This window comes from Callorhinus ursinus, unplaced genomic scaffold, assembly GCF_003265705.2.
Source record: "Callorhinus ursinus isolate GAN/ISIS: 27379988/994484 unplaced genomic scaffold, GSC_fseal_2.0 scaffold10, whole genome shotgun sequence".
NCBI lineage: Eukaryota > Metazoa > Chordata > Mammalia > Carnivora > Otariidae > Callorhinus > Callorhinus ursinus.
Window position 1 is genome coordinate 53,023,335 of NW_027397072.1, and position 26,219 is coordinate 53,049,553.

Here is a 26,219-nt window from a genome sequence, read left to right on the forward strand (position 1 = left end):
CTTTAGGACTCTCTGGTCTGTTCCAGTGAATTGTCTATTTGTACACCAGTAACTTCTGTTTTGATCACATTTTCTTTAAATATATCTTAATAGGTGCTAGTGTGAGGTATGCATTATCACGCTGTTTTTTTCAGAATTTTCTTTGTTCTTTTAAGGTAGACTTCAAAATCAAAGTGCTAGGCCCTCCTCCCTTGGACTGCACAGTAGAGCTGGAAACCCCACATGGGTCATCCCAGTGGAATCCTTTGTATTCATAAGCACCAAACATACCAGGAGCTGGATTTGATGGGCCTGGACTTTCTTCACGATGCAGAAATCACATGGCTTCTTTAAGGAAGAAGCCCCTCACTGCCATTGACCTTCACATGGGACATTCCATAGTCTCAGACCCAAAGACAGTCCTGTGGACTTTCAGAGCCCCTGTGGACCTTCAGAGCCCCTGTGTCTCTGCTGCTGTGGCTGCTATAATGCCATACGCCTCCCACAGTAGCCCAGCCACCCTAGCCTGGGGTTTTCCTGTCCATCTTGCAGGGGACCCTGCCTCCAGCCAGGGCCCTCTCCACGCCTGGCCTCTTCTGAGGATTTCCTGTGGGTTAGCCCTGGGGATCTTCTCTTAATCTGTTCTTAAATGTGTTATTCCAGAAAGAATTCTTTGTAATCACCAGCATTGTAATGGCTTCTTCCTAGTTTCTTTTTTTTTTTTTTAAGATATTTATTTATTTATTTATTTGACAGAGAGCACAAGCAGGTGGAGTAGCAGGTAGAGGGAGAGGGAGAAGCAGGCTCCCTGTTGAGCAGGGAGCCCGATGGCGGGCTTGATCCCAGGACCCCGGGACCATGACCCGAGCTGAAGGCACTTGCTCCACCAACTGAGCCACCTAGGCGCCCCTTCTTCCTAGTTTCTAATGTGCACACATTTTTTTTTTAAAAGATTTTATTTATTTATTTGACAGAGAAAGACACAGTGAGAGAGGGAACACAAGCAGGGGGAGTGGGAGAGGGAGAAGCAGGCTCCCCACCAAGCAGGGAGCCCGATGCGAGACTGGATCCCAGGACCCTGGGATCATGACCTGAGCCGAAGGCAGACGCTTAACAACTGAACCACCCAGGCGCCCCATGCATGCATGTTTTTACCTATTTCACATTTGCTTGGTTCTTTCTTTTTGTTTGTTTGTTTGCTTCTGTAATGTTTGATTGACTAATTGATCTTTCTGAAGTGACTTTTTGCAGGATCTTTTTTATTGAGGAGTAACGAACATACAGTAAAGTCACAAATCCTAAGCATACATCTCAGTGAATTTTTATAATGTGTATACTCTATAACCACCACCCTGATCAAGATATTTCTTGTAGTGTTAAGAAGCTGTGGTGGGGGGGACTCCTGGGTGGCTCAGTCGGTTAGGCATTTGCCTTTGGCTCAGGTCGTGATCCTGGGGTCCTGGGATCAAGCCCCACATCAGGCTCCCTGCTCAGCGGGGAACCTGCTTCTCCCTCTGCCTGCAGCTCCCCCTGCTTGTGCTCTCTCTCTCAAATAAATAAAATCTTTATGAAAAAAAAAGAAGCTGTGGTGAGAGATTGATGGAGAGGGAAATCATGAATCTGTCCCTAAGCTCCTGTCTTTTTTAAAAAATATTTTTATTTTTTATTTTCTTAAAGATTTTATTTATTTATTTGAGAGAGAGAGAGAGAAAGCAGGAGCAGGGGGAGAGGCAGAGGGAGAAGGAGGCTCCCCGCGGAGCAGGGACCTGGATGCGGGGCTCGATCCCAGCACCCCGAGATCATGACCTAAGCTGAAGGCAGACACTTAACGGACTGAGCCACCCAGGCGCCCCTCTTTTTTTTTTTAAGATTTATTTATTTTAGAGAGAGCGTGCACAGGGGTGGGGAGAAGAGGGAGAGAGAGAATCTCAGGCAGAATCCCCACTGAGCATAGAGCTTGACACCCACCCCGTGTGATTTGATCACGACCCTGAGATCATGACCTGAGCCAAAATCAAGAGTCAGATGCTTAACTGACTGAGCCACCCAGGCACCCCTCCCATCTTTTTCTAGAACTGTCTTTAAAGGGTGTTAAGGAGGGAGCCACACTTCAAGTCAAGTGTGTAAGTGGTGTAGAGAGCAGAATGGTAAGGAGTGGTGGGTCGTGTTCTGGTCCTCCCCTCACTAGCCCATGGGACTTCTGTGCCTCAGTTTCAGCAACTGTAAAATGGGAGTAGATGATAGCTCCTACGTCACAAGGTTGTCATGAAGATTACATGAGGTAGTACATGTAAGTGCACAAAAAATGTTAATTGTTGTTTTGTTATTAATTAGGAGGAGGAGGAGGCGGCAGTGGTTCTTAATGAAGGGTACACATCAGAATCACCTGGGGCACTTTTGCAAAATACACGTGCTCACCCTGGCCAGATCTATTGAGTCAGAATCTATATTTTAAACACCTCTCCAAGGCATTCTGTTGCTCATCTGTGGTTAAGAATCACAGGGCTGGAGGTGGCCATGACTGGAAGCAGGAAGACCAGTGGGTGGCCCCCGTGATAGGGCTGGAGAAGGTCAGAGCTGGGCAGATTCATGGCAGAATGGAGAGGTGGCCAAAATGTGGTGACCTTGGGTGGGGAGCAAGGAAGGAAGGGGAGGAGTCTGGGGTGACTCATAGGGTGCTGACCTGGGTGATAGAGTGAGCAGGTGGAGGATGAGCCAGAAACCAGAATACAGGAAGGGGGCATGGGGCCAGCGGGCCAGTGATTGTTCTAATTCTCCTTGGGATTGTTGATGGAGGCTCCTGGTAGAAATAACAAGTTAGAATTTGGGTCTCTAGGCCTGCGCTTATGGTGTTTTCCAGGGAGTCATTGCTGTGAAGGAGACAGAGCCACGGACCTAGTCATAGAGCAAATGTTGAGGGCCAGAGAGGGCCAAGTTCATAAGCATCCACCTCTGGGAAGGCCTTGTCCACTTTTTCTTACTCCCTCCCTAGAAATAGAGAAGTGCTTATTTCTTGTGTAATAACCCCCTTGCTGAGGACTCTTAGGGAATAAACTCTCACCTGAAGATGAATAATAACTGTGGGTCACTTTGTCACAGTTCTCAAAGTTTTCCACATCCCCTGATAGAGGAGGTTATCTTTATTCTTTAGTATCCTCAGACAGCACATTCGGCTAGGGCAATGTCTTCTGACATCCCTTCATCCCGCATGCTGGCACACATACTCAGCTTATGATAGATGGCTTCTAATGCTCTGGCTTTCTTCATATCAACCAGTTACTCTTTGGTAAGAATTTAGGTTATTCCAGTACCTCTCCCAAGACATTTGCATTTAGAACTATAGGTGTAATAGAAATAATGGAAGTTGCTGGATTCCTGAGGGAAGGCAATCCTGGAATGAATTAATCATTTGCGCATTCTAGAATACTCCTGTCCAGTAGACCTTGCTGCGTTGATGGAAATGTTCTGTGTTATACAACATGATGGCCACTAGCCATATGTGGCTATTGAGAGTTTGAAATGTGGCTAGTATAACTGAGGAACTGAATTTTTCATTTTAATTAATTAAGAGTTAAATTTAAATTGACAAAAGGGGTGCCTGGGTGGCTCGGTCGTTAAGTGTCTGCCTTTGGCTCAGGTCATGATCCCAGGGTCCTGGGATATCGAGCCCCGCATTGGGCTCTCTGCTCAGTGAGAAGCCTGCTTCTCCCTCTCCCTCTGCCTGCCTCTCTGCCTGCTTGTGCTCTCTCTTTCTGTCAAATAAATAAATTAATTAAAAAAAATTTAAATTGACAAAAGAAAAGCAGGTACTATCACTGAGAGGTAGGGGCACTAGGCCAGACACCACTCCCTCGACCCTCCCACCCTCAAGGGTCCCCCAAAGGTAACTTTGGGTCTTTGGAATCAAATCAGGCTGCTTCTTCCCACTCTTCTAGCCTCAGCCCCTCAGTTTACCTCCCCAACAATGCAGGCATCTATAGCTATCCCCCACCGGCCTTTCCCAGCCCTTGTTCACCCCACTCCTTCTTACCATAGGACACTGCCCATGCCTTTCCTTCTGGCCTTGCTGCCCCCTCCCTATTCCTGCTCACGCCACAGCAAGCCCCACTTCCCCCAAGAAGGCTTCCCTTACTCCTGTGCCTTCCAGATGAGGCCAATTTTAGGACCTTGAACAGATTCCTTTTGACTTCTCATCGGGGTGGGGAGGTAGCAGGGATGGGTCTCAGGAAGATGTAGCTGCAGGATGGATGTGTGTTAGATTATTGCATTTCAAACTTCCTTGACCACCACTCCCTGTGAGAAATATATCTCATGTCCCAACCACCACACACCTACATACAGGTATATAAAACCGAAGCAAAAGTTTTATAAAAATAACACCCTCGCTGTATGTGATGTACTTGGATATTTTCTGTTCTACTTATTCTTTAAAGATTGCTGGTTGTGACCCACTAAACTGATTTCATAACCCAGTAATGGGTCACAACCCACGGGGTGAAAAATGCAGAGTGAGCTCATTGCTCAGAACAGCTGCAAACACAGGCCAAGTGGCCCCGTCTAGATATTGCCCTCTGGGTTCCTTGCAGAGCTGGCACATGATGGCACCGGCAGTTGGGTGCCCCTGGTGGTGGTCCACATGGTGGTGCTCTGTTCTCTCTGTGGAGTCTCCTTTTAAGGGCCCGCCCAGTTGGTCATCCCACAAAGTGGCCGTGGTCACGGATGCCGCCGCAGTGCCATGGCAGGAGGTTGAAGTCTGTCAAGTGCTCCAGAAACCTGAAAGATGGCAGCTTGGTGTCAGGTGTCACAGGGACGTACATTTCATTCCTCTTGATGGAGCTCCTCATGGAGGCAAAGCTCCCAGGCTGATTGGGGCTCATCAGTGCTGCTCACCTGGCAGGGCTATGCATAATAAACAGAATAAGGGCAAAACATGGAGCTCTGCATGCAGCATCACAATAATAGAAACATCTTACCAGCCAGAGGATGGTGGAAGGAACATTCTGGTGGGATTGAGTCTTGAAGCCTCAGCTCTCTTTGGACTTTAGCCCTGAACTGGAAGTTATTGAAAATAGGATCTGCAGAAATAATTACGTCAAAATCCTTGCATCTAAACCAGGTGTTTTAGCCTTTGAGGGCCTCCAGTCTGTTAACACTTGGCACACTGTTCAGACAAGAGTGGCTCTCTGATTTCCCAACCACTGCAGAAGAAAAGAAACAGACTGGAAGGGTGGGGCTGGTAGGTGTTTTTTAGAGACAAACATGCAGATGACAGGAAAGTAAAGGCCATGGGGAAGGACAGAGCAACAATAAGGAAACATAATCACATTATTGTCTAGTTCCATAGGGAATGCTCATAATGATGACCACTTCAGTGGGAAAAGGATAGTTTTTTGTTTGTTTTTTAAAGATTTTACTTATTTGAGAGAGAGCGCGAGCATGGGGTGGGGTTGGGGGGCAGAGGCAGAGGGAGAAACAGACTCCCTGCTGAGCTCAGAGCCCATGGGGCCTGACGCTGGGCCCTGAAATCATAACCTGAGCCAAAGTCAGACACTTAATTGACTGAGCCAAGCAGGCGCGCTGGAAAAGGATAGTTTTTTGTTTTTTAAAGATTTTATTCATTCACTTGACAGAGAGAGATAGCAAGAGAAAGAGCGAGAGAGAGAGCACAAGCAGGGGGAGGGGGAGAGGTGGGCTCCCCACCTGAGCAGGGAGCCGGACACTACAGGGGGCTGGAACCCAGGACCTTGGGATCATGACCTGAGCTGAAGGCAAACGCTTAAGCTGAAGCCACCCAGGTACCTGAAGCTTCACTTTTTAGGGAAGATATTTTATTGGAACCTCAGTGATTCTGGATAAATTTGATGCTGTTGAGCTGATACTGATTGGGGCTAGCCATATTCCTCATGGGTTTGAGGCATGCTGTGATCTCAGGTTCTCATCGCAGGTCCTCCCCACCCAGCCCTAGTCTGCCTCACAGCCTAAAATCCTTCCGCTTCTGTTGGATTCCCTTGTTCATCAGAGTGAATTTGTGCAGAGATACTTTCTCATCTGCAAGCTTGCTGATGCCCTGAAGATAGATGCAGAGGAGGCTCTCAGATGGAGACTCCTTGGGGAAGGCAGGCCTGGGTGGGGTGACCTCTGACCAGAGGGCAGGACAAAGCCACTGGAATTTGGGCTGGAGTGAGTTTTTAGGTAGTAGCAGGGGGTGGGCGGGGGACAAACTCCCCCCTCTTCACTCTGCATTGCCTGAAGATGGCCCACTCGCTGAGACAGGGCCAGGTATCTGTTTCTTTGGTAGTCTATCCCCTCAAGGCTCCCTGGCCACCTAGCCCCCAGATCTACTTCTGTGAGTCACCCCGCATGACTGTAGGGGTGCTCCAATCAGTGAAGAGAAAAGCCAAGTATTTCTGAGACAAAGATTATTTATTCCACGCCATCTGAGAAAGGGACGTTCAGTAGAAGGCAGTGGGACTGGAAATGTGTTACGCCACCAGGAGGTTTCTGTCTTAACAATAGATGATTATATAGTATGCATGCATAATACATTACACATCTTCATGTTGATATTTGCAGATGCTGTTTGATTACAAAATGATGAAACATTTCGTCTAATGGGGAGAATAATAATAAACTAAAATAACAATATCAAAAGTCTTTGGAAATATTTCAGAGGTTTGCAGAGCCATTGATTGATGTGTCCCCAAGGCCAGAAGAAGAGTAGGGCTTGGTCAAGTGGTGGTTCTAAGAAACTGCGTAATAAAAATTTTTTTTTTCAATAGGAATATAACGCGAGGGGTAGAGAAAAACCACCCAATTCCATCTAAGTAGTGGAAATTAGATTCTGATGATGAAGTCAAAATGATTTTTATAGGGAAAAGGGTGGGCAGCACCAAAAGAAGACAGATGAGCTTAGATTTTTAGTGAATCTACTGGTTTGTCGCGTGTATATGATACCTTGCGTGTGATTCACCCATGTCTGACTATCCAGGAGGACCAAAGTCCAGAATTAGCAGTGATTGTAAAGGAAGTGTGTCCAGCACAAAGGTTGCTTGTCTGCTTCCTTATTGAAGTCTGTATGAGCAAGAGGATGAACAAGGCAAAAACAGGCCCTCTGTTAGGGAGAGGCACGGACTGTTAATGTAAAGAGAGAAAGAAAAAGTGCCCTATTACCATTTGTTTCCAATTCTGCCTCCCTTGAGAATAGTCCTCAAATGGCAGGAGAGTGGGTAGGTTGGGGGCATCATAGGGAGTGAAATGAAGTACCCAATAGTAGAGGAGATGATAGTGGAACTCCCTCAACCCCTGCCTGGGGCAAGGTCCACCTGTCTTCAAGAAATCACAGCCCAGTGTGGAAACTGTCCCTAGAAGGGATGAGTTTAGGGTAGTGCAGGGTGTGGCCCCTCAGGAAAGGCTCCTGGGGGCGGCAGGCAGAGGCTTCCTTCCTTGGAAACCAGCTCCAGAAACCGTGACTCGGCTCTAAAGCATTTTTAGGCATCTGGGGGCTGCTGCCTGTGTCAGTCCAGTGCTCTCCATGGCTATTTGTTCTGGGGGTGGCTGTGCACAAAATGCTCCCCAAGCGAGTGCTAGGACTGGCCAGGCTGGCCTGGCAGGTTCAAGGGTGCGGGGCCCGCCCCACAACTGGGGCCCACGACACCATTCCTGAGCTTCAGGGCCCAAAACACTAAAGTTCCTTGTGTGTGTATCCTCTGTGCCTGGCACTGTGCTGGGTGTTGTCTGGTGGTGTCATGACACATCATATCCTGGGAGATGGGTGGTGTCAGGTCATCTCCATTTTGCAGCTAAATAAAGAGGCTGGGACGTTAAGTGTCTTATAAAGGGCAGAGCCAGGACTTGTAGTCAAGGTTTCCAAGGCCAAAATCGGGGTGGGGGGGATGCTGTTTCTATACCCCACCCTGGTCAAGACCAGAAGTGACTCAGCTAAGAAAGCTGCCCTTGGGAGGAGATGGAGCCAGAGATCCAATAACTGACCACCTCAGCCCAGGGGAAGGGCTAGAAGGGCCCCGGATCCACTCATGGGACCCCTTACCCCCCACAGAGTGAGCACCTGCCTGCAAAGTGCTTAGGGGATCCCTCCTGCAGAGTGGTCCTTGCCGGCTCACTCTTCATGAAAAGTTCTCTCAACCAGTGGTCATTTTAGAGAAGGGAGGTAGTAGTTTAGAAACATGTTTTTAGGCAGCGGTGGCCTTTTCCTTCCCTAAAAACTATTTTTTTAGAACAGTTTTAGGTTTATAGCAAATTAAGAAGATGGTACAGAGATTTCCTTCATATCCTCTGCCACCCAAACATGCATAGCTGTCCCCATCATCACCACCCCCCACCAGATCTGTACATTTGTTACAATTGATGAATCTATGTGGTGGCTCTTTTTTTCCAAACAAAATTTCCTCTGAACATGCTTAAAATTGAAAACAGATACAAAGGGAGCTGTTCTGTGTGAGAAGATTGTGGGGAAACCTGCTCCTGCCTCCTGTCTGCTACCCCCCCCTACTACCCCACCCAGATTCTCCAGGGCCCAGATGTAGTTTATGGCTCCTGTTCTGAGGTGAGGAGAAGTAATGCTACTCTATTAATGAGCTCTTCCCCCAGTCCGTGCCTCTAGAACATATACTGCAAGTGCCAGGTTTAAAAAAAAAATTATGGTAAAATATGTATGATGTAAAATTTACCGTTTTAACCATTTTTGAGTGTATAGTTTAGTGGCATTAATCACCACCGTCCATCTCCAGACCTTTTTCATCCTCCCGAACTGAGTCTCTGTACCCATGAAACAACAACACCTCATCCTCCCTCCCTCCAGATTCTGGCAACCACCATTCTACTCTGTCTCTGTGAATTTGCCTATTTTAGGTACCTCGTATGTGGAATCAAACAATATTTGTCTTTTGGTGTCTGGCTTATTTCATGTAGCATCGTGTCTTCAGAGTTTATCCATGTGGTAGCGTGTGTCAGAATTTCCTTCCTTTTTAAGGTTGAATAATATTCCATTGTATGTATATCCCATATTTGTTTATTCACTCATCTGTTGATGGACATTTGAGTTGCTTCCACTTTTTGGCTGTTGTGTGTGAATAATGCTGCTATGAACATTAGTGTATGTGTTCCGGTCTCTGCTTATAATTCTTTTGGGTATATACCCAGAAGTGGAATTGCTGGATCATGTGATAATTCAATGTTTAACCTTATTTATTTATTTATTTATTTATTTATTTGAGAGAAAGAGAGAGTGGGGGAGTGGGAGGAGGGGCAGAGGGAGAAGCGGACTCCCCGTAGAGCAGGGATCCCGATGCAGGGCTCGATCCCAGGACCCCGGGATCATGACCTGAGCTGAAGGCTTAACCGACTGAACCACCCCTGTGCCTCATGCAGGGAGAGAGAGTCTTAGGTAGACTCCATGCCGAGCAAGGAACCTGATGTGGGACTCGATCCCACGACCCTGAAATCACGTGAGCCAAAACCAAGAGTCAGATGCTCAACCACTCAACCAGCTGCGCCACCCCAGGCACCTCATATGTTTAACCTTTTGAAGAACCATCATACTATTTTCCATAAAAGATGCACCTACCATAAAGGATGTACCTATATTCCTACCAGCAATGCACAAGGGTTCCAGTTTCTCCACATCCTTGCCGTCAGAGCAGGTGTTTTTATTTTTTTTAAAGATTTTATTTATTTATTTGAGAGAGAGAGAATGAGAGATAGAGAGCATGAGAGGGAAGAGGGTCAGAGGGAGAAGCAGACTCCCTGCTGAGCAGGGAGCCCGATGTGGGACTCGATCCCGGGACTCCGGGATCATGACCTGAGCCGAAGGCAGTCGCTTAACCAACTGAGCCACTCAGGTGCCCCTGGAGCAGATGTTTTTAATCTCTTGTTCATAGCTGTATCTCCAGAGACAGGGACAGTGCCTAGCACATAGTAGGTACTCAATAAATACTTGTGGGGTCGAATGACTGGGAAGCCTTGGTCTCTGGGCAGCTGTACCCGGGAGCCCTCCTACCTGTTAACCAGTCAACAGAACCTTCCCCTTCTAGTCCCTGCTCAGCTCTAGGAGAATCACCCTTTTGATTAGGTAAGTTACCTAGAAGTGCCCGCTGGTGTCAAAGAGGAAATGGTGGATGTGGGGTGATGGATGTGATGAGGGATTCTAACATACTGGCTAGCATGGGAGTCTTTCAGACTGTGGGTCTTGACTCATTTCTGGTTCCTGAAATCCCATTTTTAGTGGTTAAAACCAGCATTTATGAAAAATGAAATAAAATAAATACCAGGGTATACCAAATGGAAGAAAGAGTAAATATCATTTTGTGAAACTCTTGTTTTTAGTGTGATATTTATGTATGTTTATAATGGATCACAAAGAATTTGAAAAACACTGTTGGCTAGGGTATGCAGCCCTGCTTAAAGAATTCCCCATGGGGGAGAGGGTTTACTGCCTTACAAGGGAGCACCTGCTACTTGGGGATCTGCTGGAACACTGGAATGTTCTTCCTTTATTGAGCAGAAACCATTCAGCTGAAAGATCTTTCCTTTGAGGTCCTTCTGTGTGCTAGGACCTGTAACAGGCACTTGAGATGAAGAGGAGTCCAGGGTGCCTCAGGAGTTAATGGAGAAGAGAGGTAGGAGAACAATAAAGGGACGGACTGATGTGGGAAGGGAGGGGAGAGGAGCATCAGGAATGCTGCCTGGAGGAGTCTAGGAAGGAGCCAGAATGAGCCTTGAAGGATGGTAGGAATTTGCTACTCTCTACCAAGAGAAAAATTTACAGGAAAGTATGAAGATGAGAAAGAGCAGATCGTGTTCCAAAAATGGCAAGTAACCTGGTCTGGCTGGAGCCCAGGCTCCCTAAGAAGGTCAGGGGTAGGGATGGCCAACTTGAGGGACCTGAGGCTGGAGAGCAGGCAAAGCTCAGATGTGAAAAGGCCTTTGTGTCAAGAGCTTAGATTTTCATCCTACAGGCAGAGGGGTGTTTTTTGAATATTTAGAAAACAAATACTTGTCAGGATGTTTACTGGGCTCTGGGGAATTAGGGTGAATGAAACCTGAGAAGCCATCATCCCGGTGTAGGGAGCTGGTAAGGAAGTAAGGAAACACACAGACACAAATGGTTATAGAAAGGGAGACGAACAGGGTGATGGGAAATAACAGGGTCCCATGAAAAAGTGAAAGAGGTACTTGGCTTACACTGGGGGAAGGCCTCTGTGAGGAAGTAATGGCTCAGTTGCAGCCTGCAGGTGAGGAGCCTTCTCGGCAGAGGCGCAGAGGCGGTGGCTTGGGCAAAGGCCACGAGGTGCAGAAGGCCCGGGGCAAGAGGCAGCTGAGAGAGGGGGTGGGAGTGGCTGAGCCAGCCCAGGGAGGGCCCGGGGACCAGGTGGGGCAGGCCTAGGGTAAGGATTTGGGATTTTATCCCAAGGGCAGTGAGAAGCCATTGGAGTTTAAGCAGGTGTAGGTGTAGGGGTGTGGGGGGGGAGGGGGGGAGGGAGATTATTTCTTTATTTTTAAGTGAAAGGATAAGTACATCCAGGGCAAGGATCAGTCAGGAGGTGCAGAGGAACGGAAGGAAGGGAGGCAGTAAGGGGCTGTGGAAAGCCCACCCTTGTTTTCTGTGGATCCTGGAGCCTGGCTGTTTGGACCTGGGGTTGGGGATGGAAGTGACAAGAGATGCCCAGAGGATATGACACTTGGGGAAACACTGGTTTCTTCTGCCAGAGGGCGGAGAGTGGGGAGGAGAGTCTATTCTTCAGGATTCCTTTTCCTGGTTTCTTCTTATTCAGACCGGACTTCTGACTGAACACTGTGTTGCCACTTCTGCCTCTTTGTCCAGGCTGCTCACCCTCCCCGGAACACCATTCCTCCTCCTTTCTCTTTCTTCTTGACCCAAGGTGGCTCATCCCTCAAGGCCCAAAGGAAGGCCCACGTCCTCTATCAGGCTTTCCCCACCATTCCGCCCCCCCCCCCGTCCCTGCCAAGCCCAGCCCTGTACTGTCTGTGACCAGCAGGAATAGGAAGAATGGTGTTCCAGGCATGTGTTGTGACACTGCACTTTGGGGAACACTCTTCAGCTCCAGCTTCGAACAACACGAGAATCTTCCCCACTGAATGACCCTCACAATCCCCTCCTACTCTCCTGGCTCCCAGTGAGAGACACACATGGCAGGGGCCCCAGGCAGTGTGTTCCAGTCAGCATGAGACCAGCTGTGAAGTCCCCAGAGGGGGTTCTGATGGCCTTCATGTCCCTCACCATCTGGGTCCAGTGGTCCCTAGGCCCTGAGTGAGGAGGGTCTGGGGACTGATGTCAGAATCACCTCCTGGGGTTTGTTTGGATGAAGTCTGGGAAACTCTCATCCCACTTCCAAATGAGGGCTTTCTATTGCTTGACACAGTGGGCTGGTGACATAAAGGCTCAAGTTAAAGAAACTTTTAGGTGTCCCCATATGGACTTGCTGATCTGGGAGGCCTAAACCTCCTCCAGGGGCAGCTTGTGATGAACAGACTCTGTCCTGAGCACACTTTTTTTTTTTAAGATTTTATTTATTTATTTGAGAGAGTGAGCAAGAGAGAAAACAAGCTGGGGGAGGGGAAGAGGGAGAGAGAGAAGCAGGCTCCTTGCTCAGCAGGGAGCCCGACGTGGGTCTCGATCCCAGGACCCTGGGATCATGACCTGAGCTGAAGGCAGTCACTTAATCGACTGAGCCACCCAGGCACCTTGTCCTGAGCACACTTGTATCTAACCAGAGGTGGTAGTGGTAAGGGTTCTCAGTGCTGCCTTCCTACCTGCTGGGCAGCTGGGCTGCTCAGGAGAACCATTCACCACTGTTAACTGATCTTCTCCCACTGCCACCTATCCTGGACCACATGGAGAATTACCCTTGTGGGAAGCAGCCCAGCCATTACTCTCACCTGCAGGGCAGAGTCTTCTGTGTCTTTTGACTGGGATTTATATTAGATACCCTGTTTGTTTTCTCCAGTGAAGGCATCTGTATGTGGGGACATCCATGTCCCACTTGATAGGCAGGCCTCCCTTGGTCCCGGTCTCCACAGGTCTAGTCTAGGATGACTGCTTCCTTCTCTGAGTGTCCCTCTGGACTCCTCGCACTTAATTTATTGCCTGCCACATTGTCTCCATTTTTTTAATTCTGGCCATCCCACACTTCCCCTCCAAGTGTAATGAAAATTCCACCCACCGTTGTAGCATGATGGTGAGGCAAGTGAGCAGAAACAAATATACTTACAGATTTATATTTCTTCATGTTTTCTGGGATTAATGTTACTATCCGGGTCATGCCCAGGCCTGGATTCTGTCTACCCAGCTTTGCTGCATATCCCCTACCACAGCCTTGTGACAGAGGTTTAATTGCTTAATTGTCTTCTTCCCTAGTAGACTCTTAGCTCTCAGAGGGCAGCAACTGTTGCAGTCATCCTTCCTATCATTGGACCTGGCACATGAGGTCAGTTCTCCGTATGTATTTTCAGTGGACCATTGTATGAATTTAAACTTTTTTTTTTTAAGATTTTATTTATTTATTTGACAGAGAGACACAGTGAGAGAGAGAGAGAGAGAGAACACAAGCAGGGGGAGTGAGAGAGGGAGAAGCAGGCCTCCCGCTGAGCAGGGAGCCTGATGCGGGGCTCGATCCCAGGACCCTGGGATCATGACCCGAGCCAAAGGCAGACACTTAAGAACTGAGCCACCCAGGCGCCCCTGAATTTAAACTTCTTAAGGGTAGAGACTGAGTCTTTCTTACCAGTTCCACATCTCATTCTAGCCCAGAGCTATGCTGGTAATAAGGCTAATAGGTTGGCTATTGGATGGGAGTGCTGGAGAGTCACCTGGAAAAGTTTCTCAGGTCAAACTAGATTTTCATCCTCAAGGAAACAAAGAAACCCGAAGTCTAGATTCCCAAATATCTGGAGTGCCTGTCAGGAAGAGGTCAGACCCCATCACATGGGAGCTGTGATCCTGGGCATTGGGAAGGTCAGGTGTGGTAGGGTGGGGAAAACTTGGGTGGTGAAACAGGAGAGGGAACCAGTGGTGCTCAAGTGTCAGGAACTGAGGAATTTGGTTAACTCAGTTCTCTGCCCCCAACGTCCACAAATTTAAAAGGAAGAGGAAGGGAAGGGAAGGGAGGGAATGGGAGGGGGAAGGAGAGAGAATGAGCCTGGGCTTGGAAGCTAAATCAAAGTGGATCTGAATCCCCTTTTCATCTCCTTTATTTTTTATTTAAAAAAATTTTTTTTAAAGATTTTATTTATTTATTTGAGAGAGACAGAGAGTGCATGAGATGGGGGAGGGTCAGAGGGAGATGCAGACTCCCCACTGAGCAGGGAGCCTGACGTGGGACTCGATTCTGGGACTCCAGGATCATGACCTGAGCTAAAGGCAGTTGCTTAACCAACTGAGCCACCCAGGTGCCTCATCTCCTTTAAATATGGAACTCCAAGACATGGTATTAATCTCTCTGAGTCCTAGTTTCTGCATCTGTGGAGTGAGCATTAGGTTAATACATATGATAGGTCCCACACTGTTCTTGGCACATGGTAGACACCCAGTAAGTAATGGGAATTATTAGTACCATGGCATCATGTTTCTTTTTTTAAAGATTTTTTTTTTTTAGTTACTTGACTGAGCGAGCAAGAGAGAGAGAGAGCGTGCGCATGAGCAGGGGGAGGGGCAGGCGGGGGGGGGGGGAGCAGACCCCCCACTGAGCAGGAAGCCTGACTTTGATCCCAGGACCCTGGGATCATGACCTGAGCCGAAGGCAGACGCTTAACCATCTGAGATCATGACCTGAGCCAGAACCAAGAGTTGGAGGTTCAACCAACTGAGCCACCCAAGCACCTCGAGCATGCAACTATTGATCTCGGGGTCATGAGTTCAAGCCTCATGTTGGGCATACGGCTTACCTAAAAAAAATAAAAAAACAACAACAACAACACTAGCAGATTAAAACAAAACAAAATAAAAAAGAAACAGCATATTTTTTTAAAGATTTTATTTATTTGACAGACACAGTGAGAGAGGGAACACAAGCAGGGGGAATGGGAGAGGGAGAAGCAGGCTTCCTGCCAAGCAGGGAGCCTGATGCAGGGCTCTATCCCAGGACCCTGGGATCATGACCCGAGCTGAAGGCAGATGCTTAATGACTGAGCCACCCAGGTATCCCTGTAATGCCTAGCATATTAAAAAAAAGCTTATCAGAGATGTAGGTGAACATTTACTTATAAAGATACTGATGGGATCAGCCTCACATCAGGCTCCACACTCAGCTGGGAGTCTGCTTGAGATTCTCTCCTTCTCCCTCTTGCCCTCCCTCTACTTGCACTCTCTCTCTCTCTCAAATAAATAAATGTTTAAAAAAAAAAGTTGCATGCTCTACTGATTGAGCCAGCCAGGAGCCCCATATATCTCTGATAAGTTTTGAGGTAAAATCTTAGAAATGAAATTTCTGGGTAAAAGAAAGTGAACATTTAAAAAATAAATTTTTCATTTTGAAATAATTTTAGATTTACAAAAAGTTGCAAAGATAGTACGGAGAGTTCCCATGTACCCTTCACACAGCTTCCTCTAACTTTAATATCTTACCTAACCAGAGTATATTCATCAAAACTAATAAATTAACATTGGTACATTACTATTAACTAAGCTCCAGACTATATTTGGCTTTTATTAATTTTCTTACTAATGTCCTTTATCCATTATCCTTTATCCAGGATTCAGTCCAAGATGCCATGTTGTATTTAAGCATGTGAATATTTTTAAGGCTTTTGATGTGTCTCTGTGTGTGTATGTGTGTGTAGGAAAGTTGTGTCAATTTATATTCCCATCAATAGTATAGTATATTAATACCTAAAAGGTATTATAGCAACAGCAATAACATCAATTTAGTGGGCATTTATTTTTCCTTTTTTATGTATATGGGTATGTTATTAGATGGTATATGCAGGAGAGTTTTAAAACCACTTCATAAATGAGAACGTTTAAATGGTATGATGCCAGCTATAGAAATAAACATACAGTTTTGGAAACAATGTTTGTCACTCTTTTTAAATATTGTTCTTTCTAGATTTTTTCATTAAAAAATTAAAAAATGTTAATTCCAGTATAGTTAACATACAGTGTTATATTAGTCTCAGGTATACAATGTGGTGATTCAGCAATCCCATACATCACCCAGTGCTCATCACAACAAGTGCTGTCTTAATCCCCATCACCTATTTCACCCATCCCCCCCCCTCAGTTTGTTCTCTGGCTTTTGGTTTGTCTCTTTTTTCTTTGTTCATTTGTTTTGTTTCTTAAATTCTGTATATGAGTGACATCATATGATATTTGTCTTTCTCTGACTTATTTCACTTAGCATAATATTCTCTAGCTCCATCCATGTTGTTGCAAACTGCAGGATTTCATTCTTTATTACAGCTGAATAACATTATATTTTATACACACACACACACACACACACACACCACCTCTTAATCCGTTCATCTATCCGTGGACACTTGGGCTGCTTCCATACTTTGGCTACTGTAAATGAAGCTGCTTATAAACATAGGGGTGCATGTATCCCTTTGAATTAGTGTTTTTGTATTTTTGAGGTAAGTACCCAGTAGGGTGCTTGCTGGATCATAGGCTAGTTCTATTTTTAACCTTTTGAGGAACCTCCATACTGTTTTCCACAGTTGTTGCACCAGTTTGCATTTCCACTAACAGTGCATGAGGGTTCCTTTTTTTCCACATCCTCACAACAGTTGTTATTTCTTGTGTTTTTTATTTTAGCCATTCTGACAGGTGTGAGGTAATAGCTCATTGTGGTTTTGATTTGCATTTCCCTGATGATGAGTGATGGTGAGCACCTTTTCATGTGTCTGTTGGCTGTCTGTATGTCTTCTTTGGAGAAATGTCTCTTCATGTCTTCTGACCATTTTTTAAGTTAGTGAGCATTTCTTCATGGCTAGTGGGTTTACAGGTTTTTTTCATCTGTTTGGTAACCACTTGTACTTTTTGTTTTTGATTTCCCAAACATTTATAGGGGCTTTTATCAATGTCTAAGACTTTAGCTTCCATTCAAGCTGACATACAGCCAGTGTCTGGTAAACATCTAGAAAGCTAGCCCTGCATCCTGCAGTCACCAAGGCAGTGTCACCCAGGAAGGGGAGGCCCGCCAGATGTTTCCTGCAGGCCTTGTTTCTCCTGTAGAGACCTGCCCAGGGCTGTGGAACCTGGGTGACAGTGAAGTGTGCTCTCTGAGAGAGCAAGCTCTCCTAGTGACCCAGAGGCCAGCTATGTACAAAGAATGGTACAGGGTAGGCAGTGACATGTCGTAAAGAGCACTGTCCAGGAGTCCAGGGAATGGGGGTTTCGTTCTGGTTCTCTTACTACTTGTGTGAACTTGAGCAAATCTGGTCCATTTTCTGGGGTCTCTTTTTATTTTTCATCTCGTTAATGGTCAGGATCTCAGAGACTGAATGGACTGTTGCAAAGCAGTTTGTAAAGCATTGTACGGATGGGTGATACGGTCATGGGAAATGCTGTCATGAAGAGGACTGAGTAGTGCCTTCTGTGGGTAGTATGACTCTCAGTCCACCACGCCAGGAGGGAGGGCAAGAAATGCTCCTGAGATCAACTCAGTTCCAGCCCTGAACTCCCGCGATGATATCTGGGTTTACATCCACTCACTGGGCAGATACTTGGCACCGTCCTCACCACCCAAGGGCAGGGACCCACATGCAGGCTCATTACCTAGAGTAGCGGGTCCAAGACTGGTTGGAATGGTGTAGCTCACACTGACACAAGCAAGCCTCCCCCCAGGGGTTCTGTCCCACCAACCCCTCCACTCTCCCCACAGAGTTACTCCTACTTCTCTCTTTTTACCCCATAGGCCAAAAATTGGCTATGGAAAAAGAGAAAACCCCAAGACCTTGTGACCTTCCAAAGATGCATTCTATCCAACTTCCCTGATGAACTTGTTAGGAAATGGTATCTTAAGCCAGGTGTGAGGTTATATTCACTCAAAAATCATGTTGGGCAGAGCGCCTGGGTGGCTCAGTTGGTTAAGTCTCTGACTCTTGCTTTTAGCTCAGGTCATGATCTCAGGGTTGTGAAATCAAGCCCTGTGTCCACACTCAGTGCGGAGCCTGCTTCTCTCTCTCTCTCTCTCTCAGCCTCCCCCTGCTCATGCTCTCTCTCAAATAAATAAGTAAATCTTTTAAAAAATCATCTTGGACCATTTCTTCTCATTTGTACTTAATAAGCCCTCCCTAGGTGGCACTGGGCCAAGCACTGTGAATATACTAGAAATCCAAGACAGAAGATCTAAAGCCCATCTTTCATTTTATAGATGGAAACAGGACAGCCTAGAGATAGATGCTAAGGAGCTCATTTAAGGTAACACAGCTACTTGGGGGCAGTTGTAGGTTTGGAACTTGAGGTTCCTGCCTTTCAGCCCTGTGCTCTTTCGACAGGTTCTTACACAATGTACAGTACGGTTGGTTGCAGGAGCAGGAACAATGGCTCTGGAACAATTATAGAACTCTTAGAGGGGAGCAGAGTTCCCCTTGCTGGTGATTTCCCACCCACAGTGGGCTTGCTGCCAGTGTCTTTATATTTTTACTTATAGATGCTTGTCCGGGAGTTGTAATTTTCTTTTGAGACACTGGGAAATCCCATAATTAAAAAAATGATTTGGTGAAATTGAATTCCTACATTTTTGCCCAGTTTGTGCTTCTTCAGAGTGAGTGAGTGAGTGTGTGTGTGTGTGTGTGTGTGTGTGTGTGTGTGTTATGGGGGGCATTCTAGCACTTCCTGTCCTCAGACAATTTCATATAGGTTGATCTGGGTTAGGGCTCTCCATATGTGCTTTGACAGGGCACAGTGACAAAGAGGAAAGTAGGAATGAAGTGTGGAGAAGAGTTAACTCAGGGCCATATGGAAAGGAGATGTGATCTTACTGACTGGGACACTCTGAATGTGGAGGGAGAGGGGGTCTGCATGGCTATTCACTGGTGGGGTGAGGTGGGGTCTCAGGGTGAGAAGAAAGAGGCTGATAAGGGTTTTTTTTTTTAACCCAGAAGTGTCCAGGTTTTGAAGGCTCCTGACTCATTGTCAGTATCAGTCATTCATTCACTCAGATAATTCTGGAGAACATTCAACAAATAATGATCTAAAATCACATCTGGGCAAAGGCCCTGTGTCAGGTTCCAGGGAGGATGTATTCTATGTCCAGGGATATGTCTTGGTTGGTCTCTGTGGTATAGGAGAGAATAGTCTCCTCCAGGTCCCATGGCCTGTGTGAGGGCTCCCAACTCAATGTCATTGGCTCTGGAGCTGACTCCTAGCTCCCGGGTCAGGACGGGGATGAAGACTGCACCATCCACACTGCTGCCTCACCAAGATCAGATTGGAGGGAGCAAGGTACTGTGGGGCTGGGCCTGGCTTCTAAGGAAAAGTATTACCGCAGTGCCTCTGAGAAGCCAGTGGGCCAAGAAGCAGGGTTTGGAGGATCATGGTTTTCCATCCCTCCCTGATTCACAGTGGACTTTTTGTTAGAGAAGATGAAAACCAGGCCCACTATCTGGAAATGAACTCAGATTTGGATCTCATGAGAGATCAGAATAAAGTCTCAAGACAGAAGGGTGGGGAACTTGGTGCAGGCAGGGATATAGGCCTGAGGTGGCCAGTCCTGGGTCAGAGCCTCCCTGGGCCACACAGTGAGGAGAGACAGCACTGGGTGGGGCAGAACCACGCTTGGGTCACATTTCTAACTCCTGTGTTTTTGGAGCTATGAGTTGGACAGATTTTATCTTGCCTGTTTTGACCCTCCATGAGGCAACAGCTGGGGGCCAGGGGAGAGACAGAGAGCAGCAAGCATGCTGGTTCTTCTTTTGGCCCATTTAGCAATTTCCTGTAATTTTTGAGCAAGAACAGGTATAACCCTTTGTACCCTGAGGTGTGCAGTCTCCAACATATATGCCTGTGGCCCTGAGGCCATCTAGAAATTGACCCTGGCTCAGTCCAATCAAGAACAAATTCATTGACCACGGGGAAAGGTCAAGCGTACATTATATATGCAGCCTTGGCCAGGCTCTTGCATTCTTCTGGCTGTTCATTAAGCAAATAGTTTTGGGGCACTTATTTTGTGCAATGTGCAGTGAAGGTCAAGGTCCACATTTTACCCATGAAGACATGGGACCACAGGGAGAAAGCCACGACCTGGCCTCAGTTTCTAAGTGAGTGAAGCTGGTGGCAGTTTCTTGGCAAATTCAAATGTATCTGCTGCAAACAGATCCTTTTCCTCAAGTAATTCTGGGTGCTTTCCAAACTTACCAGTTCCCTCAAGAATGGGGGAAGAGGCCAGGAAGCTCTCCAGGAAGAGGAACAGAATGGTCGAAAGCCTTCTGTTAAAGGGAGCAAGGTCCCTTTAAAAAGCTGAGGGAAGACAGTGTAACAAGGAAGGGAAGGTGAGTTTGCAGGTTGGGCTCTTGGTGGGTAAGTGGGGTCTCTCTGAGCCTCACTCACGATCGCACTTCACCATCCCTTCTCTTCACCTAGGACACCCCCTTCCTTCCTCAGATCTCAGTTCAGACATCCTAGCTTCCAAGGAAAACTGCTACCATAGCTACTCTGAGAAGCCAGTGCGCCAGTTCCGTTACGCAGCATCTTGATTCTTACCCTATATCTCTGCATTATATTTCTCAAATCAATCTCTCTGAAAGACCTGTAATTCTTTTTTTTTAAGTAGGCAGGGCTTGAACTCACCACCCTGAGATCAAGACCCGAGCTGAGATGCAGTTGGACACTTAATCGAATGAGCCACCCAGGGGCCCCAAGTCCTGTAATTCTAGACTGGGAAGACTTCCATTGCTTCCCATTGCCTTCATCACTATCAGAATCACACTTTTTCAAGCTTTCTCCGTGTGCCAGTTAAAACCCCTCTAGATCTGGTCTTGCCTTCCTTCATGGTCTTCTCTTGACCCCCAAGGGCTAGCTAAAGTGAATCACATGTAGTGGCCTGCATTCTCATGCCTCAGGGCCTTTGTACCATCTTCCTGGAGCACTCTCCCACATTCCTCACCTAGCCAACTCCTACTCATCCTTCAAAGCTCAGATCAAGGGCTACAGCCCCCAGGAGACTTTGTAAGGGCATCCCCCTTCTGCTCTTCCCCAGCACCCTCCACAGAGTTCTGTCTGTCAGGGGGCTGATTGCCCCAGTTCTGTTTCCCCTATTAGAGCTTTCTAAGAGCCTAGCTCATTTCTGCATCCTCGGTACCTAGCATAGAATCTGACACATAGCAATAAATAAAAATCAATACTGAAGAAATGCATGAGTGAACAAATGAATAAATTCTGCTTGCAGTTGGGGTGCTCACTAGGGAGATAATATTTGAGGTGAGTCCAAAAGAATGGCTAAGAATTTGTGAAGCAGGAATTTTAATTTTAGGGACAGGGAATGGCATGGGCCAGGCATGGAGGTTTGGGAGAATGGGATGTGTTAAGGGAACTACTGCTAGTTCTGTAGCTGAAGCAGAAGTTGAGTGTGCAGGATATGCCAGAGATGGATCTGGAGAGACAGGACAAGGAACACGGACTAGTCTGGACTTTGCCCGGTACAGAACAGGGCAGGACAGAGTGCTTTTGACGCCATGAGGAAAGTGGGCAGGAATGGGCAGTGCCAGACTGTAGGAGACTGGGAAGAAGGCAATGGGGGTGTGAGCCTGAGCAGGCCAGGGGATAAAGAGCAGGGACAGACTTGAGTGGGCTTTAGATGACCGTGACCTGCAGCCAGAGGAGGTGTGGGGCTTGTGGGATGGTGACACTGTGGTTTCTGGCTTGGGTTCCTGTGTAGCTGGTGAAGCCATTCCCCAAGATGTGAGCCTGGAGAGGAGCAGATTTGAGAGCAAGAAAATGAGTTCAATTTTGCTTATAGGACTTGAAAAATGTACATTGGGAGGGGCCATCAGGTTTGGAGAGTTTTTTGAGGTCCCTGTTCAAGGCAGACATGGGGCGATGGGGTCAGATCCAGGTGTGCTCAGATGATACTAGCTCCCAAGAGCTGATGTAAATATTCAGGAATTTTGCGAGACAATAGTTAAACCTGCCTATTAACTAAAAAAATTACATTAGGGGGTGGAGAAAAATTAAATGACATAAAATTACAATTAAGTAAATTATATTAAAAACAAAGGTACTCAAATTATCACTTCTAAGAATTTCAGAATATTTTATTGTTGATGGCTTTAAGATTATTTACATTTGTTATGTCTCTGGAAATGCTATATGATGTTGTTTTACTGTGTTTTTCTTCCTAATTCCACATTCAGTGGCATCACATTGGTAGCTTGAAATCAGCCATAGTGGGAATATTTGCACCATGGAAATTGACAAACACCACACATTGGGGCCTGATTTATTGCTCTGTTGACTGCCTTGACTTAGGAAAATTATGGAGAAAATGTTAATAATGCACTTTGACTTCCATATATCTTATGCCTATAGCCATTATGTTGTGAATGGTACAGAGAAATTGAGCAGATGTTCTTCCAGTATTCAAAAAGTATTACAGGATTCGGTAAAGAAGTTGCTTACACCATTGACAAAGGAGTGAATTTGCAATATGTATCTTTGTTGTTTCACTTTTTCTTATTAGTCGGCATAAGCAAAAATATCAACCAATATTCACGTTAGAACTACACTCATTTGTCAAGTATAATTATAGGTTAGTTATGGATTTAGCAGGTTGGTAAAAATCAATGAAAGCTTTCTGTAAGACTCAATTTGCTATATGCAATTTACAGTATAGACTACTGTATATTTTATTTATTTATTTATTTATTTATTTATTTATTTAAAGGTTTTATTTATTTATTTGACAGAGAGAGACACAGCGAGAGAAGGAACACAAGCAGGGGAGAGGGAGAGGGAGAAGCAGGCTTCCCGCTGAGCAGGGAGCCTGATGTGGGGCTGGATCCCAGGACCCTGGGATCATGACCTGAGCTGAAGGCAGACACTTAACGACTGAACCATCCAGGCACCCAAGACTACTGTATATTTTATCGCTACCTGTAAATTGCTAAACATCCTTTACGTCAGTAAAGTTTAAAATGAACTCATAGGTGATTACATTTTTTTCTCCAGAGTACCTGTTGTTATGTATTTACCAGCACACCACTGGGCAGATTGCCTTAGGCTGAGGAATGACCAGAGACCAGATTGGACTCTTTGGAAAGATTTCCAGAAGAGGGAGGGAATCATCAATGGAAAGAAGCTTCCATCAGTGGAGGGACTAGCGGCCGGTAAGTGAGGCTCAGGTGGAGGGATTGGGCTGGAGGGAGAGTTCTGAGAAAGGATGTAGAAGTGAAGAGAGCCTGGGGCGGGAAGCAGCTGGGCCCCACTATTTCCTCTGCCAGGGAGGGTGCAAGCTATGTCCTGAGAGTGAGAGGCAGACGGGTGAGGAGGTGAGGTGGGGTGAAGGTTTGGCCCAAGTGGGCAGCGAGGGACACAGAGGAGGGGCCTGGGAGGATGAGGCTGACTCAGGAAGCCAGCAGAGACCACAGCGACAGAACTGTAACCGTGAGGGCGACAAGATGGGGTGTGAACCAGATTCCGGCCACAGGCCAAGCGCTGCCATGAGGATTGCTGTATTATCTCCCAGGACAATCCTAGAGGAAACCAAGGCTGGGAGAGGTTAAGTCCTTATCCAGAGCCCACAGCCAGTTAGTGGCTGAGTCAGGATGCGAACTCAGGCACCAGGCTCTGTTGACAAGGCAGGAGGCTGCACTGTGGCACTTCTCTCCTTGGCAGAGCCCCTCAGACTATGCAAATAGGAATCTCTTCAGGGCAGAGATAGGCAGGGTAGGTGTGGCCGCATGTCAAGGGCTTACGGGCATCAAAGTTCTGGGAAAGCCTCCCCAGCCTGTTACCCAAGGCTGGTGTCTGCCTCCCAGCACATGCTTGCTGCGCCACTCCACAGTGTCTACTGGAAGTTAATAATAATGAATTGGTGCTTGTATTTTTTAAAAATATCTTTGTTACTTTATTTTCTAATAATTCGTTTTATTGTATTTTTAAAAAATAAAGTACATGACAGATTGGGAACTTACAAAATTGGTCCTTCCCCTTAGAATATTTGAGAAGCACTATTATAACCCACCCTTATTTTATTTTATTTTATTTTATTTATTTTTAAGTAATCTCTATGCCCGATGTGGGGCTTAAACTCACAACCCCGAGATTAAGAGTCGCATGCTCCACCAACTGAGCCAGCCAGGCGCCCCTCTAACCCCCGCTTCTAATCCCATTGCTCCCCTGCTAGAAACCTTTAGTGATCCCCACTGGCTGTAGCAGAGGTTTCAAATGGTGTGAGGGGGCCAGTTTGTGGAACTTAATTGAATGTGTCATTACCAGCATTAAAAAAAAGAAAAGGCAACTGAATTAGAAGATATCAGATGATATTACAGGTAGTAAATATTTTTACAAAAAAATTTTTGTTTCAGTTACTTATATATTTCATGTATTATAATGCAGGTGTGTACTAGCATATGATGAAAAATGTTTGTCTTTCTATGCTTACAGTAAATAAAAATGTTTGAATGCCACTGTTCAGCAGCTACAGACGGAATCACCAGGCCTGATATTCCAAGTCTGGAGGAGAGAGTGACCACTGAGGAAGAGCAGGGTAAAGGTGAGCAGGGTTTGGAGGACACCCAGCTTATGGATGAACAGAGGGAACAATATGAGCAAAGTCAGAAAGACTTCCATGCCTAGATTGTGTCTCCCAACTTTAAGAGGGCCTGGGTCATGCCACTGGGAGCTTGCAGGCAGCATAAGGGTTATAGTCTCTGTGATGGGAGCTTAGGGGGGAGCCCCTAAGTCTGCCAGGGAAATCAAGGGAGACTTCCCAGAGGTGGCAGTGCCTTAGATGGGAAGAGTTGGGGTTCTCCAGAACAGGCCTGTGGGGAAGGCTTGCCTGGTCAGGTGAATGGCTTATGAAAAGGCACAAGCAAGCCCATCATGTCTGGGGAACCATGAGCCACTTGGTGTAGGCGGAGCATGAGTTAGGGAGGAGGCCTTCACGTGCTATGTTGTGAGTTGAGATTTTATTTTGGGATGAGCAGCCATGGAGGAATTTTGAGCAGAAGGATGACATGAGTGGCCTTACATCTCAGGACGCGGGTGGCCGTGAGGAGAGTGGATTAATGGGGAGGAGATCTGCAGCACCATCACTGCAGTGGTGGGGCCTGAGGGAAGGCAGTGTGGGTGCAGGGGCAGGAGGACTCGGGAAGAGGAGCTGGCCGACTGTGATCACCCGTCCATGAGGGGATTGGGCTCTGAGAAGAGGGAGGAGGTGAGGGTGCCCCCGCTGTGGTTGACTCAGGAAACTGGCTGGGTGGTGGTACCTTCTACCCAGAAAAAGAACACAGGGGGCCGCAAGGGCCTGGGGAGAAGATATAACGAGTTCACTGTTCAAAGGGGCGCCTGGCTGGCTCAGGTGATAGAGCATGCAACTCTTGATCTTGGGGTCATGAGTTTGAGCCCCACGTTGCATGTAGAGATTACTAAAAAAAAATAAAAGACTTAGAACCAAATGGAAGCGGCAGCTGTAGGTGGATGTGGCGGTGGGCAGTGGGAGCAAAGCAGAGAGGTTAGGCCCAGGGTACAGTCTGGGGAGAGTGCAGAGTGAGAGAGAGGGTGCTATCGAGGGGCGAAAGGAGCCCACAGGAGACTGAGGAGAGTGGTCTTGGAGGCACAAGATACAGAAACTTGGGTCCCGGGACCCAATGGGACAGAAAAGACTTAGGAGGAAAAGCAGTGATACAGATGCTTCAGAAAAGCAAATTCCTTGAAGGAGTCATGGGATGTGGCCATTGGGAGGCCACTGATGTGCTGGGCAGGGGTGCAGTGGGGGGTCGGGGGCAGGAGCCAGGGGCTTTGGGGGTGAGTGGGGTGACACAGTGAGGCAGGCAGGAAGCAGAGCTGCACCTTTGTGCAAATCAGAAAGGTGGGCTCCTTCCTCCAGGCCCTCATTCCGGCACGCTGGCCTGGCCAGAGGATGCGGGCTGGACTTCAGCCCTTCTAGGGGGAATCATTGACCAAGGGGGTTGCTGGACAATGTGAGGGATATATTTTTTAAGACGTGAGAGACTGGTACATGTTGACTTGGCTGAGAGAGGGGAACCCATGACAAAAAAAAAAAAGGTATAGGACAGGGACACCTGCAACAAGCAGTTGGGTG

General features: G+C 46.9%; 1 protein-coding gene across 41 annotated transcripts in view; it reads left to right on the top strand.

The window, feature by feature from the left end:
- Nucleotides 1-26,219, top strand: part of ASPRV1 (aspartic peptidase retroviral like 1) — a 108,398-nt gene that overhangs the window by 72,642 nt on the left and 9,537 nt on the right. For 35 of the 41 annotated variants that reach the window (XM_073897587.1, XM_073897614.1, XM_073897585.1 and 32 more), the window contains 2 exons: nucleotides 23,123-23,280; nucleotides 24,560-24,668. The gene's annotated coding sequence lies outside the window, so the exon portion shown is untranslated. Of the gene's footprint in view, nucleotides 1-13,372; nucleotides 13,443-19,598; nucleotides 20,449-20,473; nucleotides 21,377-21,432; nucleotides 21,595-23,122; nucleotides 23,281-24,559; nucleotides 24,669-26,219 lie in introns of those variants that run through there. The other 6 variants (XM_073897579.1, XM_073897580.1, XM_073897611.1 and 3 more) reach the window with 6 other exon arrangements.